The sequence below is a fragment of the Prorops nasuta genome, unplaced genomic scaffold, assembly GCF_024137725.1.
Source record: "Prorops nasuta isolate Cenicafe-Biocafe unplaced genomic scaffold, Cenicafe_Pnas_1.2 PNAS00005, whole genome shotgun sequence".
Classification (NCBI taxonomy): Eukaryota; Metazoa; Arthropoda; class Insecta; order Hymenoptera; family Bethylidae; genus Prorops; species Prorops nasuta.
Genome location: NW_027116802.1, coordinates 5,360,588 through 5,377,738, shown reverse-complemented (window position 1 = coordinate 5,377,738; position 17,151 = coordinate 5,360,588). Strand labels below are relative to the sequence as shown.

The 17,151-nt window shown below is 41.1% G+C and overlaps 2 protein-coding genes across 4 annotated transcripts in view; one reads left to right on the top strand and one right to left on the bottom strand.

Annotated features, from left to right (window-relative positions):
• LOC136773531 (glutamate receptor ionotropic, kainate 2-like) overlaps positions 1 to 16,747 on the bottom strand; it is a 130,698-nt gene extending 113,951 nt beyond the window's left edge. For all 3 annotated transcript variants that reach the window (XR_010822636.1, XM_066727274.1, XM_066727275.1), the window contains exon 1: positions 16,269 to 16,747. The gene's annotated coding sequence lies outside the window, so the exon portion shown is untranslated. The remainder of the gene's footprint in view (positions 1 to 16,268) is intronic.
• The window catches only part of LOC136773530 (glutamate receptor ionotropic, kainate 2-like), a 42,135-nt gene continuing 39,427 nt past the window's right edge, over positions 14,444 to 17,151 (top strand). Inside the window, exon 1 of the mRNA XM_066727273.1 lies at positions 14,444 to 14,579. The gene's annotated coding sequence lies outside the window, so the exon portion shown is untranslated. The remainder of the gene's footprint in view (positions 14,580 to 17,151) is intronic.

The following is a 17,151-nucleotide window of genomic DNA, read 5'->3' as shown; positions in this document are numbered from 1 at the left end:
GAGAGAAAGAAAAATGAGGTAATAATTCTCACTAGCACAGAAGTAGATGAAAACTGTCTGTCGGAGCGCAAACATTTTGTGGAAGAAATAAAGTCGTACAGTCGTTGACTTGGTACGAGAAAGCAGAAGCAGCAGACGAAACGGTGACGTTGGCTCGGGGAAAAAGATACGAGGAATTCGTCGCTGTCTCGGATATCGTCGTGGCGACGCCGTTACCCACTCTCGAAAACTTAGTCCCCCCCCCCTGACGACCACAACGACGACAATGCCGAAAGAAGTAGCTAGCTCCGAAAACGTATAATGTTAGGAGAGTAAAAGTTATATCGGGTGATTCGCAGGATAATTCTACATTCGCCGAAATAATAACTGGCCCGAGACTTCCAAGTGTGTTTTCGTGTCAAGCAAGAGCGAATCGCTGTTAAAGACGACGTGTAAAGTGAATACGCACACATTGTCACACTTTACGCCCTGCTGAAACATGCTTGGATAAGCTGCCTTCTGTCAACGTCATAATATTGCATAATATATCTAGCGACACCGTACACTTTATCAGCTCACTCTGGTTTCCTGATATTTTAGTAAGAAAATCCCTGTTTTTCGTTCAGAATGACTATAGACGCGTTAAACTATATTGGTCTAGACATTTGCAAGACAAATACTAATCGCAAGTTGATAAAACCATTGCCTCCCCTCCATCTTGAAACATCGTTGAACTACAATACGTTTATCCTCCCATAAATTCTAGTAAAATTCTAGCATACCTCTTTATCGCGAAAAGTATTTATTTTTTCATTCAAGAGGTAGTAAAGCATTAAACTGCTGGGGATGAAAACAAAGTAAAGTGATAGAGTGTGTGTGTGTGTGTGTGTGTGTGTGTGTGTGTGAAGTGAAAAAAAGACTCTTTGCAAAGAAATAGTCATTTTAGGTATAATTACGTAATATTGATAGAAGACCACTGTGATAGTAGTTATTTACTTACACCAGATCTAAAGAGAGAAAATAAAGGGAAGGGATGATATGTGAGAATGGGTGAGCCACCGGTGAGCAACAACATGAGATATGTGTTGTTTTAAAGGAGGAAGAAAATCATGGTGTATTAGCCAAGGATAGAAAATAAAGGTGACGAAAGAGCTAGTAGAGAGGAAGGGAAGGATTTTCATGGGAAATGGAATGAAGCAGTCGCTCGCGTCAGATGCAGTGTGCATTTTGACCTCTTAATTTCGTCACGCCCGCACACTCAACGACTGGAATTGTTACGTCTAGAAGAGCTTCCGGGTTGAGTAGTCTAGCACCAGACGAAGGGAAAGGTGGGAGGGTGGCGAGGCAAGCAAGTTCTCCCTTACGGAATAAGGTTATTCGTCTGATGCATAAGCATCTCATGGAAGGACCACCTGCAATTAGTACGATGAATTATCTCCCCACGCGAGTCCACTTTGCCCAACAAAATACTTGCATCACAACTCCCTCAGAAGCCGTAAATCACAATCAGCTAAAATTAAGCGACCCAAGGTAAAGAAATCTACCATTATAACTTTCACGTCCCTCCTCTTAAAAGTACTTATTAACTGCTGCCATTTATTCAGCAAATTAGGAAAATCAGAAACAAAGCACATCGTAGGCTGAGAAATTCCAGACATGTACGTACTGTAAATATGCATAATATATCGTACGTATATACATAACTCGGGAGTCACCGATGTTTCAATTTAAGATTTATAAAAAGAAAAAAAAATATTTTCTACTTTTGAATTGAAAGCAGGAAGGTAAAAGCAATAGTGCCTCGACTATACACGTGGCTTAGATGATCATGGGAGAAACGTGACGAGCGACCAATCGGGAAATCAAAACTCGGAAGCTTCGCGCCCGAGCATGATAATGCACGATTAATCCCTTGTTTCTCATAATCGGGGATAATGAACTTTCATTGAGTAGCAGGTTCTCGCAGTTTGTCGGATGATCGTGCTTTACCTTGGGCTGTGGATAAGCCAGTAATAGAACTGCTCTCGCGTATAATCCGATGTATTCGGAGAAGGCGTACGCGTGTGTTGGCGAGGCGAGCAGCAGCACTGCAAGGCAATGCGTGTAAAGCGAGCGAAGCACCTCGCTGCATGATGCGTGGGAGCTAGTGTAAGTGTGCGGGTATGTGAAATGCAGATACGTGCGTAATAGGAAGCAGCTGTAGATTCATCGTGCGGTGCATGTCCTTCGTGTGTCCTCAAATGCAACGTATCGATGTCCTTCCGCGCGAACTCCGCAAACAAACCCCGAAGCGTCGCTTGCTCTCTCGCTTCCCTGCTTGCTTGCTTGCTTGTCCCTCGGTTCGAACACACATACACGCACACAATCGAAATTCGCACATGAGCTCACTTGCATCCATCAACACTGCTAAAGCCAAAAGATAGTGAAGCAACTCAATAATTATGCAATTGATTACTCGCCAAATGTCACTGAAAAATCGCTAAATACCCGCAATATGCACGACACGAAGCAATTAAAACTTAACAACGCTCGTACTAACCCTCGCGAGTAAAATAATTCATCAGCTCGAATGAAAATTTAATTAGTACGCTTGATGCATCGATGAGCGTTGGAATTAATTTGAAATGGCTTTCCAGAATTCTGTCAACCACTTTGACAGAGTTTCACTCAAACTTCCATCTTACCATACGAAACTTCGTATTACGACGTTAGTACCATTTTAATTTGTTACAAAGTGCATGATATATTTCTTTCTTAGTTTTCATTATTGGGACATATATCTATATAGTCCCTGCGTATATATATATATATATCGAATTCAGTTATCGAGGCTCTTAGGAATGTAGAGGAGGTTTTTTGGGAGAAACAGGATGAGTTTGAATGAGAAAGTAACGAGCAGTGAGACGTAGCAAGAGAGAAGATGATTCGGTGATGGGTGGCGATGGGCGGTCGTGGTATAAAGAGGGAGGGGGGATTTCCGTTCTCTTAATGAAGCGTCGAATACGAATATCGTTTGAGAACGTGTGCGCGTTACTTACACGCCAAAAGTTCCGTCGGGAACTTACCTCTTACGTAAAGACGATCCCTCGAGATTAACGGTAAAGTTACCCCCTGGATGTCTATATCGCTAGACGACTATATAGTTGTTCGATCGACAGAATTACGCGAAACTCAATATACCGTGCTCCAGGATATCCCACCAATACATTAATAATTCCTGAATGACAAACTGTAACCCTATATCCATCAATGGAATTATCATCGATTTCTCAGTAGAACTGATCTACGTATACATATACGCACGCACCGTTGTGCATCCCTGACGTACGGAAAAGATAAGCGTCGTAATTTCATACGAGATTACGCTGCCATTCAATCTCCAGCACCTTCTTTACTTCGACGCGCGTAACAAGGTCGATATCCACGATCGGGGTTAATCTCCAGGTTAATCTGGAAGCACGAAGTTTGCAAGTAGTAGAGAAACACAACATTTCAGACTAATCTTGAACCAAGACTCTCCCCGAGCCCTAGTTTCCTTATCTCTCCCCTCGTACCATAAGAAATTTTTTAAAAACGTCATATACACAGTCGAACAAACAATAAAACTTTTATAACTATCTATGAAAAAAAAAAATATAGGAGGCGTTTCTTTATGTGTTTTAAGTTTCTTGGAAAATTGTATTTTGGCTTGATACGGTCGACTGCAATTCTGTTTGATAAGAGGAAAAATCGTATTTCACGATACACACACACTATACGTAGTTTCAGGAAGCATTTGGAAAAATTTGTGCGAGTCTAGAGGATCCGTCGCCAAGCGGATTACGGCTTAATAGCAGGCACTTCGTACTTGTCCTGGATGTTGGTGCAGGGGGTGGGGGGTAAAGGGTGAGTGGAGCCATTCTCGGCAAAATATCAAATGGCTGTACGAGCTAGAAAAGAGAGGAAGATGAAAGGAAGAAGCAAGTGTAGCACGGTTCAACCGGATGCTTTGTTCTAAAAGACAATTCCTGTGAAATTCAAGCGAACCCATAAGACAGAAACACGTGGGAGAACGACTTTAAGGCTTTGTGCCGGCAAGCACATGGCTCGTTAACCAAAATTATCCCGTACAAACGTTTCGTCGTCCCCCTTCATTTGTATGAAAAACGTGCGATTACGCTACTTGTTGGTTCTAAACGCAAACATCTAGCCAATCACCGCCTACCCATTTAGCATAGAGCAAAAATCCTATAGCACTTCTAATTTTAACGTCCAAGAGAAACACGCGAACGCGACTCTTCGATTGCAAAAATACCCTTAATCTCGTTTACTAAAATTCTGCAGGATTCGTTGAAAGCTGAGAATTTGCGTTTTATCAGATTTATATGGATTCCGCGTTGGTTGAGACAAAAGTTGGACGGAGGAAAATTGAAATGTCAGTTTGAAGTGAATTGGCGTAGAAAGGTACATAGATATGGAGCTTATTTCCCTGCAGAGTGATAGGCAAAGCCTCGGCTTCTAGCATGGAGATGCTTGTATATACGCACTGCGTTTATTGCCTCCGTTTAAATGTAATCTCGTGGCGAGTTGCATTAACTTGGGAGAATTCAATAGCCATATTCTCGTGCAGTACGTACTACGCCAGCGTTTGTCGTATTACCAGAGACTCGTCAACACTCTCCTCGGATTTTAAGCTCGAGGAGACACCAATAAAGCTCACGTACGAAGCACCAACCCTCTCCTATCGAGCCATACTTCACAATTCAAGAAAATTCCTCGTTTGCCAGCAACATTCAATCCTCCAATTTTTTCCACCTCTCGTAAAACATAAATTGGAAAATGCGATTTAAAATAAGAAGTGTTTCATACAAAGCTCTTGTTAACAGTGATCCTTTTATTTGATTAATTACGACCTGATTTCTTCGAGGACTATACAAAAGTACCTCGCGATCATTTTTAATGAGGCTCTAGAAAGTCTGAACTAGGCCTGCGCGACGACACAGTTTTAACCGTTGGCTTGGCCAAGAGGTAATAATAAACACTTATCCGTTATTTAGCGTGACCATTAATGAATGGCGTATAGCGACCTATAAATAAGAAAATTTCGCAAATAAATAACCTAGGAATGACAGAGTAGAGAACACTGATTGAAACTGAACGACACAAGTGTGTGTTTAAACGAGAGGATTAGAGAGTCATAATAAAGTCCAGCTGGCTGGCTCGAAACTTTGAGTAGATGACCCGTTTCAAGGGCAGACACCTGGACGATGCGTATAAGGACGCTTCGTAACGAGTAAAGTTGAAGTTTGGGTCAAAATTTGGCTAGAAAATTTAATCTATATATATATATAGAAGTATACGTGCATTAGAGTGACGCAAAGCCGTGGTTTAGTTACTTTGCTGATGGACATGAAACTGCTGAACAATCGACTCATACTCTGCTGTGTAAGCAGAGGTAGCGCGAGTCTCTATTATTCGCGTGTGGCACTCATCCGCGCAGGTACGACCACATTTACATTTTAGAACCCACGATCGTGTTACACTTACGCTCCAATCCACACACTAGTATATATACATCGATACTCCACAGTGAAATTCACAGTGTGACGCGGTCGCACGCATACTTGGAAATCCTAGCACCTATATATATACACACAGAAAAGAGGTAGGCGACGCGTCGCACTTGGCTCTCCAGCCAGGGATAGTTTAGCGGATGATGCATGACTCGAACTGGCAGTACTACTTGATCATAAACACGAAACTTGGATCTCTCTCGATATGTTTCGATTACATTGGTAAGAGCGACGACACTGTCGATATGATTCACACAAGCGGAACCACGAGAGAAATCCACACGAGGCTCTTCTCAATATAGTTAACTCGCATTAACCCGCTCTTCATTATTAAACAGAAGCGCTTATTAATACATCCACCCAAACGTCCATTCAATTCACCATTGCACGGTCATTCCATTCTATCCCCACGCTCGTTCAGTAAGGTAAAAAGTACTTTCAATTTGGCTTAACTCATTTCCATATCCCCACTTCGAGCTTAAATAAAACAGACTTTAATTCAGTTTTCTCATAACGGGCTATTCCCCACGTTTATATGACCCGTGTGAGTCCAACAAAATAGCTTTTTTAATCCCAGGATTATACGTTAAATAATCAAAGAAAAAACATCTGGCAGATACAATTATTATATCTGTAGGATGATAGTCGTTGTCAACGATATCGATATTTTGACAGGTTAATTCCCTTTATGACTCTCTTTTCAGCCTTTTCACGTCACGTGTTTGCAGTTTTATTTGCTGTCATGGCTAAGTAATTTTTATAGCAAACGATCAACCCTAGTGTTTAGGCTGGGTAAATATTTGTCGCGAGAGTGAATGAAATTTTTATTCGTGGAGAAGGGGTGATCAGAATTGGATTATGACGATAAAAAGCTTATTCACGGTTCGATGGGAAGCAGGACGACCAATGGGAAGCGATGAACAGCTCTCTGTGTGTATATATATGTGCAGTGTTTGTGTGAGTGAGAGAGAAAAGAGTCCCGGATGCAGTGCACGTTCATCCACTTGTTTACAGGTTTGCTTCCCTCCCAAGAAAACAACGAGTCGAAGGGATAGGATGAGTTTCGAGCTATCCTGACTTTCCACGCCGGGAGCCAGCTAGCAGAAGAATTTGAATAAATTATTTTTCAACGTAAATCTTGGTGCACGGTCTTCTCTTTCTTTCCAGTCGCAGCGTTGAATTTCAAGCGACGATACAGTCGACTATGGTTACCCGTGACCTTTATTCCTTACACACATACTTTCTACTCTTATTTTCCTTTCCAGAAAATTCCGACTAGGCATCGGGTCTGCCTCGCGACGTACAAACATGCTCGCGCGAATAAATCTTAAGTTCTTAATCCAAAGACGTATATATATATATATCAGTTTGTACGTGACGAAACATACCAACTTTTTTGCTTCTGATCCAAATATTCACCCCCCTCCCCTTTCCATGATGAATGCTACCGAGTAAATTTTCTAAATTATTTGTGACAAATATCAAAACCGTCAAATTTCTCATCGAAGCGTTGCTTGGACTATTAAGCGAGTCATATCGATGATTAGTTGCCAAATATACCGACAGCAAAATTTATTGCCATGATTTTCACGGTACTAGCGCGAAATTTTTTCGACGTTTATATGGAGATTGAGAGTCAGATTGGGGTTGCTCATTAATAGTGACTAACAGCCCACGCGCACCGTAAAAACGACATAAAGTTTGAGAAATATTTATGGGTCGCTGGATGTGGATTAGAGATTACAGGACGGTCGAACAGTGGAAAGTGGGTGGAAGTTTGTAATATTTAATGGATCTAACTCGAATCTATAATGATGTAAAGCAGGAAGGGATTAAAAGTTATCCGGTTGAATTAACTGTGCGAAATCACTACTGTGCTTGAAATAATAGGTTAGCATTTCTCATGCGGTATTAGTCGAAACTGAAATTTTAATAGATAGATAAAACGTTTGAGATGAAATTCCGATTGATGGGGGAGAGACAGATGGTTCAAGAGTTACGTCATTAATTGTATCACGTCGGATAGAGCTTTGCATGAGCAAATTATCGACAGGTATAGATAAATATTTGTTAGCCTGGATAGTAAACGTATCGATAAATTTACATTCGATTTCGGTATGGCTTCGTCGTTACAAAATTATAGGACCCTCCATAATTTACAAAGCGGTGTGCGGGCGAACGTGACGAAGTATGGACACAGAGATGAAACACTCTCATGTACAGAGGTAGAGCTGCGCAGTTACGTGTTTGCAAATCAAACTCATCGACTGCTCTCGTACAGATGCAATAATCACGTCCAGAGAGCTCTATCTAACATCCAATGCAAACATAGGTAACAAGCACCTATTAAAATCTATACGTTCCGTTATACACTAATTACGCTCAACTGAAAACTTTTACTCTCCGATTTTTCCAGAATTTTTCCAATATCGATCAACAAGCTTCTCTATTATTATTCATATTTTCAATGCTACTCAGCCATCAGATCAGACTTTTCCTTTAAACTTTTCCAAAATTCATTGCTGGTTTGAAACTATCTCGATAGATAATGTATTGTCATTATTTCCTAAAAAAATAACCTGCTTGAAATTAGCGAATATCTGAAAAATTTCCGATCGCAATGGGGTAGAGTTCCACATTGGTCGATTCATGCTGATAGGACGAGATCGAGATGTTTGTTTCGTTTGTAATATTGTAAAAAGTGTCGACATGGGAATATCCGGCGAGCGGATATTTTCGTCGTAGAATATTGATGGAATATTAGATCAGTTTGATATTTTGACAAATTGTATATCGTAGTTTGTTAGGTATATGGAATATGCTTATATAGATGGCTTAAGCTGGATTACGAACCAATTGGGGTTAGGGCTGACGGAGTTGAGCAGGAAGTAGCGTAATTACGTATTGAATTGGGTAATTATTCAGTGGATTGGCAAGCTTCGCTTCGCGTTGTGTACACAATTGTCTGTGTTACGCAGCGGCCTTCGCAGGTTTGCACCTACTGCCAGCGCTGTTCCATAGCTGCATAGGACAAAGCGCAGCCATTTAAGTATGCCCAGAGGACTTTGATTCACTGCCGACCTCGCCACGAGATTACCTACCCAACACAGCCTCTACCTCTTGGCCTACATCTCTCCATAATACTCCATTTTTATAACCTCAAAATAAACCTGAAAATCCACTCAACCTAACCTTGTCGATCATTCGGAAAAAGCAGGTGTTAAGCCAATAATAAGCCACCTAATAATAAAGTTAGCCTTCTTAATAAGTTATTATGGAAAATTCTTGTACCAGATTCTAAGATATGATGGATGACAGGAATTGGCGCTCGTATCCAGTAATTCAAGGAACTATAAATATAGATGAACATTTTGTAATTTCTTAGGGATGCGTTCTCTCTCTCTCTCTCTCGCTCTCTCTTTTTGATTGTTAACCGCAATTTTCGTTTCAAACTGGCTCGTTGAAAAATGTCCCGGGAAATCTATCAACAGCCACAGGACACATAAGCAGAAGACAGGAGGTTTATTTTCTACGAAAAGATACATAGGTTTGTTATTCGTGAGTTTTGCGATACGGAAGACGGTGAAGGAAAGGAATGACAGCCATTCTTAGTTGATTTAATGCTCGTTCATTCGATAACACTGCGTGACTACATAATACTTTTCCACTAACTTCACTGTAAAACTTGAATATTCAACTCTTCGCGATTAAGTTAAAACGCAATTTCCCCTGCCACAAATCGATCTGACAAACCGCCATTGTTCCCCATCTCCGCTAGTCGCTAACTACTTCAGTTAGGACGAATTTCCAAGGTACTAAAGGACTGTTCCTTCCAGTATCTCATAGTTACCCTTCGGCACCTTTCGTGGTACCCAATACCTTGCAGCTTTTCCATCCTGAAACGCGTCCATCTCGTAAGAGCCCTCTGCTAATTTCCAAGTTTGCATCATTGTTGGCGAGTCTCGAGTCTTTCACCGTGAAGCTTTCAGCCCGAATGGCCAACGGACAACTCCCGAACAAGCACGGAATGGAGATGTTAAGCGCTGACCTAACGTCGTCAAGAAACATGTCCAGGACTCCCAGACAACGGGTAAGAATGACAATTTACCAAGAAAAAAAAAGTGTTGCGTTTTAATGTAAGGGAACTCGGCTTGATGGGAGAGCTTGAATAGTAAAGGGAAAATGAGAAAGAAAGGGAAAGAGAGAAAATGCCAGTGAGAAAGAGAGTGCAAGAGTTTTTATTGCATGCAGTCGCTTGAAATAAAATAATGAGAAGGAGAAAAAAAACAGAAAACTCTCGTAGTGAGAATAATGCGATTCCTGACGTAGCTACACACTACGAACCGTATTATTTTACGGCTACGCCAGATGGAAGGCTCAGACTTATTATTATTGTTTTTCTGCGTCTCGTTGACTGCATTATTGCTAGAAACTTTTAGTGCAAAGAAAAGAGAAGCTAGGGGCTGTCAAGCTCGTAGAAATTAAGAAGCTCCACGAAAAGTCAAGATGTGCGTAAAGATTTTAACAAAAATATTTGCATTTTTCCAATTTATCTCTCAGAAAGTATCTTACATTATCTCACCTCCCCCACTATCCCTGTCAATTAGTACCCCTAAAGAGTAAATAATTGAAATTAATACAAAGAGGATTGAAACCTTTTTATTTCTTACAGACCTACATTATAAGCTACAGTAGTAATATTTAATATTCGTACATTATGAAAGTTAAACCAATTCGCCTTTTTCAGGAAGGTTTTTGTCAAGTATTTTTTCTACCTTTTTGCTTCCCAGCAGAAGAGCATATCGAAATTCGATATGGTAACACGATGTCGTTATCTGTTTCGGTTAATTGAAAAGAGAGGGTAGCATTCGCTATCGTGTTTAGGTGGAGCGACTCTGAAAATTTAAGGTGGTTTTTGTTAACGAGTTGATGCATAGGGAAAAGAGTAGGGTGAGGGATAGGATAACATTGGACGAGAGGAAATAAAGAAGAAAAAAAACGGTGAAGCGAGAGAGTAAGGAATTAAATGGTAGAATCGAAGTAGAAATTCAATACATCAAGTTGGTTTGTCTTCCTTCGAGGCTACGCTTTTGCCCCTTGAGGTGTAGCCATCCCTTTCGGATCGACGTATACCTTCTTTATTGCCTGCTAACCGAGTGAATAGGTACATAGCTAGGAACTGTTCGGAACACTCGCTCGGGAGTCACGCTTCGCGTTATTGAAAAGCCGCCACTGCCTGGTCTCTCCCACCCCCTTCCTCACCCTACCATATACAGCCACCCCTACCGGACTACTATATACACTACTGCAGAAATTGCAGGTAAATTCTTTACGAGCTGCTTCGTGCTAGTACGCGAGCTGGCAGTGCGAATGGAATTGTAGAAAGGAATAAAAAGTCGTGAAAACAAGAAAAAGATGAAGCAAAGCGAATGGCAGAGAAGGGGGGGGGGGCAGGATGCAAAGAGCAAAGATAGCAGTTTATTGAAAGGGATAGGTGAATGGACTGACAAAAGAGAATGGTGTAGGGGCTAAGTGCAGTTATTATTGAGTAAAAGGTTTCTGAAGATATTGAAATATATGTACTTATACTTATAGGTTAAAATGGCTATATGTAATGGTAGAGTGGGTGTGGCTACAAAAGATAAATTTGTATCTCGATGTAACTTGTTTTGTTTATATGCTAAACATTTTTAATTAATCGTAGAACAGTTGTTTTACACACACAAAACTATGGTCATCACATTGAGATTGACCTGACTTCTACTTCGAGCGCTATCAGCTTTGCCAACCGCTTAACAGTAATAGAATTCAAATTAGAGTTAGTGTCTTTTAGGCGAGTCACTTAAACGGCCGAGTTAAATACAGCAGAAAGCTTTGTAATGTAATGAAACAATGTTGTTGGAGTTTCTTTGTCTCTCGACGGTAATTTTATTTATAAAACATCACGCCTCTTCCTCCTTCGCGTATAAATAGTGCCTCTGGCTAATAATACGTTATATCCCGTTTTATCAGAATGCAGTTTTCTATTTGAGACAAAAGTCGCCTCTGCTTGTGTTCGCTACAAACCATATTTTAATTATTAAATCTCAACTGTTTTTTTCTTGGACAATAGGGAAATGGAGTAATTGTTAAAAAGTAAACGTATAATGAACTTTGTTTTTCATATAATATCCCCTTCAGTCAGCAATATTGTATGAAAGTGTCGCGTAATACGCCTTTAAGCTTCTGTTTGATAAATAATCCGATTTAAGGCAGATTACAAGTACATGAATTTTGTCAGCGTGAATCATGGAGGTCTTTGGCTGAAATATCTAGTTGGAGTCTCTTGGAAAATGATGTTTTAAGATGTAAATGAATTTTGTAGATGAAAGTGAATGTAAATTAATATCTCGATTGGATGGTCAGTTGGTATACGGTGTATACGCGAGGAGCTTCAATAGGAGAGGCTCGAAAATTCCATTTGGCAATTTCATCCTCCGGCTGAATACGGGAAGAACAGCCACATTACATTAATTAGACCCACAATTACGGTAATGGGTGAGTTCGTGCGTTGCAATTATCGCTGCGCCCCGAAGGCAGTTAATTAAGAGAAATTCAATTAAGCTCTTTTGGGTGGGCGGACTGCAGGCTGCACGAATAGGACGGGTGTCGACACGCGTGCATACACGCTCGCCTCGTGCGTCTCCACCATCGCGCGCCAGATTTCACCCCGCCCTCCACTCAAAAATTCCGTCATCTTTCGCCTGAAAAATCTAAAAGCCCTGCCTCGCTAATTGCACGTCGATGATTCGAGTTGCACTGCCGTCAACATCCGCAGACTCGTCCATCCAATTCCTCTCTTTTAACTGGGGCAGGCGAGGAACGAAAAAACAATCCGCTTGTCAAGTTTCGAGTCGGATAAACAGCTTCAGAGCGAGACGTTAATTGGAGCGCTTTGAAAGCATCGCTCTTGTGCAATACATAATCGCGTGTAATGACACAATAGTTACACACACGTGTCTCGCTGCGACTCCACCGATCCCCTCTCTACCTTCAGTGAAAAAACCCTAGCATTGGCCCGACGTGTACACACAAATATGTATGTATGTACCTCCTGCCTGCGTAGATCACACCGCGTAGATGTTACCGGCGGTGCTTTATCGTCCTATAACTACCAAGAATGCTCCCCTGGCCTAACGACTCTGCTAATATATATAATAATTACAACGCAATACCCGTTCTCTCTTACTCCATTCTATATCTAACGAGGCATGAATACTGTAGAGATAGACGAAAAAAGAAAGGAAGACGATTTAATGCTGCCATATAAATTATAGCTTCGCTTTAATCCCATAAATCGTCAGTGTAATTTTATCTTCAATTCTTGACCAGCCCGATTACTTTTTCCACTTCCATTGCCATTCTTCACCTTTATGTGTAATTTATATTATTTCCATTCTACTGCGGAGAAACGAGACCTTAAGGAGTTGAAAATTTAAAGAAATGGGAGAGACACGAGTATAGTTTCGTGCAAAAGTAATAATATCACTAATATTGATAGAGTAGTCTCTCAATGCGCTGCTTAATAATTTGTGTCCTCGCTTCGAGCATCGTTATCGTCACGCTAAATTTATCTTGGCCATAGGTGTCTGACCAAGCTTTTACTACTAATAGCTGCAAACCGCTTACTCGATAGGCTTTTATTAACTCTCTAGTTTTTTTTATCGCCAATCGTTAGCGAATTTTCCAACTGATGTTTGTTAATATTAACTTATTATACTTGAGTGGAAAAGTGAGTTATTATTACCGATCTCTCCGACTGTCCATGGCACGTATCATCGTGGCAAATTTAGTCTGGCCCGAAGTGTCCGACCAGGCTTTTACTACTAATAGTTCAAAACCACTTACTCAATAGCGATGTGTTGCGTATATATCTCTTTCGCTTTTTCTCTCTCTCTCTCTCTCTCCAGAGCTCGTTTCACCCTTCTCCTCCTCCTCCTCCTCCTCCTCCCCCCCCCCCTCGTATACGCACGCACATTCCCTATAGCCTTTTTTTCTAGCATCGATTTCCGGCCGTACATGGCAATTTCCCAAATTGCTTACGATTGTGCAGGACTTCCGAGCGTAGACACGTATATGAAGCGGAGCCAGCCGAAAAATGCAAGCGACGACACTGGTTTGAAATTCGTTAAAATGCAAGTAACGACTCGTAACGATGTGTTTCGACTGCACTTTTCACTCGGATGCCACGAATGCATTCATCCAAGTGTAAGCGGCATTTACGGACAAGCCAGAAGGGGAGCTAGCCTAGGAATTGCCGAGGAAATGTAAAAGCTATATACCTATACTAAGTTTCATTGGCAATTCTCGGTGACAGTGATAAATTTTATTGGCCGCTCAAATGCAAACCTTGCGATACATATCGACCGTAGTATTTTAGAGAAACTCACGTGCTTGGCGGATCCGTTAAACGGAAAAACACCATCTTCTGTATATATATTATTGCTCACTTCACCCTATCGTTTTCTTTCGACCAAATAATGTATATATATATATAGGTATGTTACAATTGCTATAGCAATGAATTTGAAATGCCGAGATTTCATCGTACTACGTGTTGTATGTCTATAAGTGCGTAATTCTATATATCATGGTCATCGCATAGCAAAATTTAATGAAAATTGCTACTATGCAAAATTATGGTTTTAATATCGTTTCCTTGGTCGGAATAAATTAATGGGCAAAAGGTATCCAAATGAGGGTAAATCATTCCTTTAATTTAATTCCATTACTGCACGCTAGCCTGAATAGTGGTGACACACACTTTGTCTAATTGTACCTATCGCGCATAATATATGGAGACTGGGAGAGCCAACATACACGCCGAGTTTAATTGCGACTCGCCAGTTTTCACCCAACACAGAAACCAAGCAGTTTACTTTGCCAACGAAAATTAATCAAAAGTTAATCGGGACTGGATGTCCAACAAACACCGGTGCTTCTATATATATACGGATACTGAATTGTTCTTTTCTTCTGGACGTGCTCTCCCTATCCAATTTTACCAAAGTAAGTTCAGTCGTCCACAGAGGACAATTTTCTTCTTTTTATACGTCTACATCGTCCAGCACGCTATTAAAATTCTAACAAGTTTAAGATAAAAATTAGCGAGTGCTTGACGACTTAGCTCGTTATCGTTTAGCATTGTGAAACAGTTGAAGGGTGAAGGGGGAAGGAAGAGGGTAAGAGGACGCGTATAGACCGAGAAGGATTTCTTAAGGTCTCGGATAAAGAAAAAGTGGCGTGACTTTGCTGACGATCGATCCTAAAAATCCCTAGGAGACTGGAAATCCCTGAAAAGCACTCTCCTTTCGAGTACACGAGCGGACTCGGCAAGCAAGTTTATGCGCGGATATCTATCTGCAGGTAGTAAAGTGGTGGGCAAGGTTGAAGGGGTAGAAAAGCCGAAGGGCCAACGTCGCCGCCGACGAAACCAACGAGCGACACGACCGTTCGAAATGCTTTCCCTGAAACGGCGCTGCTGTTTGAGTTTCAATTTGCGTTTAATAATTGCATTCGATTAATATTCATTGGAATGCAAAACGGTTCTGTAAAACGGTAAATCCAGCTCGTGAGTACCACCCTCTCTATACCATTTATATATATATATATATAGTGTTTGACTAGATATACGGCATGCTCTACTATATATGTACAGGTGAACGAAGGAAAACGGAAATTTCAAAAGGTTTTACACAGCATCGGAAAGACCAACAGAGTCCCTTTCGTTCACCCTTTTTTGTTTCATATTACTTTTGGCGGCGACCTTGAAAAAACAGCACTGGATTGGGTAGGCCTTGATTTTTATACAAGTTAATTTTGCAAAATAAACATTTATCAAAGCTGCGTTGCAACACGCTGAAAAGTTTATTACTTTTATAAATAATTGAACAATAGAGACAAATAGGACACTCAAATATTGGATAATATTGTTATAGTAGGAACAATTTGGCTTCTCGTACAATTTCATTGTAACACATAGTATATGTATATTTAAATATGCGTTGTGCATCATACGTTGTAATTACACCTAGATCGTAATTGATTTCATAAGAATGATATCGATGAAGTAAATAATTCCGATTATTTGTGCTGCAACGAAAAATATACATACTGTTTGTTCCGAAAGCCTTTTGTTCGAGAGGATAATACGAGTTCTTATAGAAAAGTGTAATTATTGAATATTATATATGCATAGCTCTGTATGAGTGACAAGCTTTGCTCTCCTAATAGTAAATTATGATTGAAATTTATGTATAGAGAGAATTCAGTAGCCACTCATAATATCACAAAAATATATAAAAGCTAACGCGAAAGCCTATTTATACTCGAGAATCAAATAGCTTAACAAACGCGAAAGAGGCTTTTCCGATTGTGCGATATAAAAAACTTCACGACCATTATTTCTAGCTACACACAAACTGAAATTTCATGCGATTCATCAAATATCATATTAAATTAGATAAATCCATTGAAAACCGATCATCGTAACACTGATTCCTCTGCAGGAAAATAATATTATATTCTCTATACAAAGATATTTTGTTGCACGAGATTAAATAGCAAGAATTTGCATGTTTTCATTTTTCATGTGTTAGGAAAAGACGGGGGAAAATGCTAGTGTGATAAGAGCAGCTGTTGACCTCGGATAAGATTACACAGAAGATTACACATGTGATTACACGAAAGTGTGGGTACCTTTGTGGCGTGGAAGGACCCTCAGCTTGGCAATATCTCGAAGAATAAGTCTCGCCTTCTCCCTCCCACTCTCTATACCTTTATCAGTCACACTAATCACAGGTCGTCATCCGGTAGTCCTAACCTAAGCGACAGAGTTCAGGACGGTTTGGCAAACCAACTGCATCCTCCCGGCACCAGATTCATCGATTCGCGATCGAGTCGTCGCACAGTGATAGAAACTGCCAGTATTTTTGTCAATCGGAAAATTCGATTTATAGAAAAAAATTGGACATTACACAAACATGTGCACAGGTCACAGAGTGGTGGTTATTCGCGAAGCGCGAGGGGTGGCTCTCTTTTTCTCTCTCTTTCTCCCTCCCTCTCTCTCTCTCTCTCTCTCTCTCTGCTGCTAAACGCGAAGTATCTCGAGTTGGGAGTGAGCGGGGATCTCGCGAGATGCTTCTTAGCGAACGGCGGAGTGCAAACTGGACCGAGAGTAGGAGACTGCTTTGGCAGAGATCTGTTAGTGTGTCGGTGGTGTCGCTTGTGCCGCGAACGACGCCGAAGCCAACGGCGACGCCGACGCCGCCAGTACTACCACCCACCACCACCAACACCACCACCACCACCACCAATACCATTATCGCGAATGGCAGCATCCTCGCAGGAGCAGCGCCCTCTCTCATCTCACCCACACCTCCCGCGTCCCTCCCTCCCTCCTTTCTCTCCAGCAACCCTCATCCCCTCCCACTACTATCGATCCTACGGGAAAGGCCCTTCTCTACGTTCCATTTGCTTCGACCGAACCGAGACTTCGAATCTCTTCCCATCACTATATTCCCCCTCTCGCCCCTTATACCATACCCATCTTAAACCGAGAATTGTCAAGGAATACACTCCG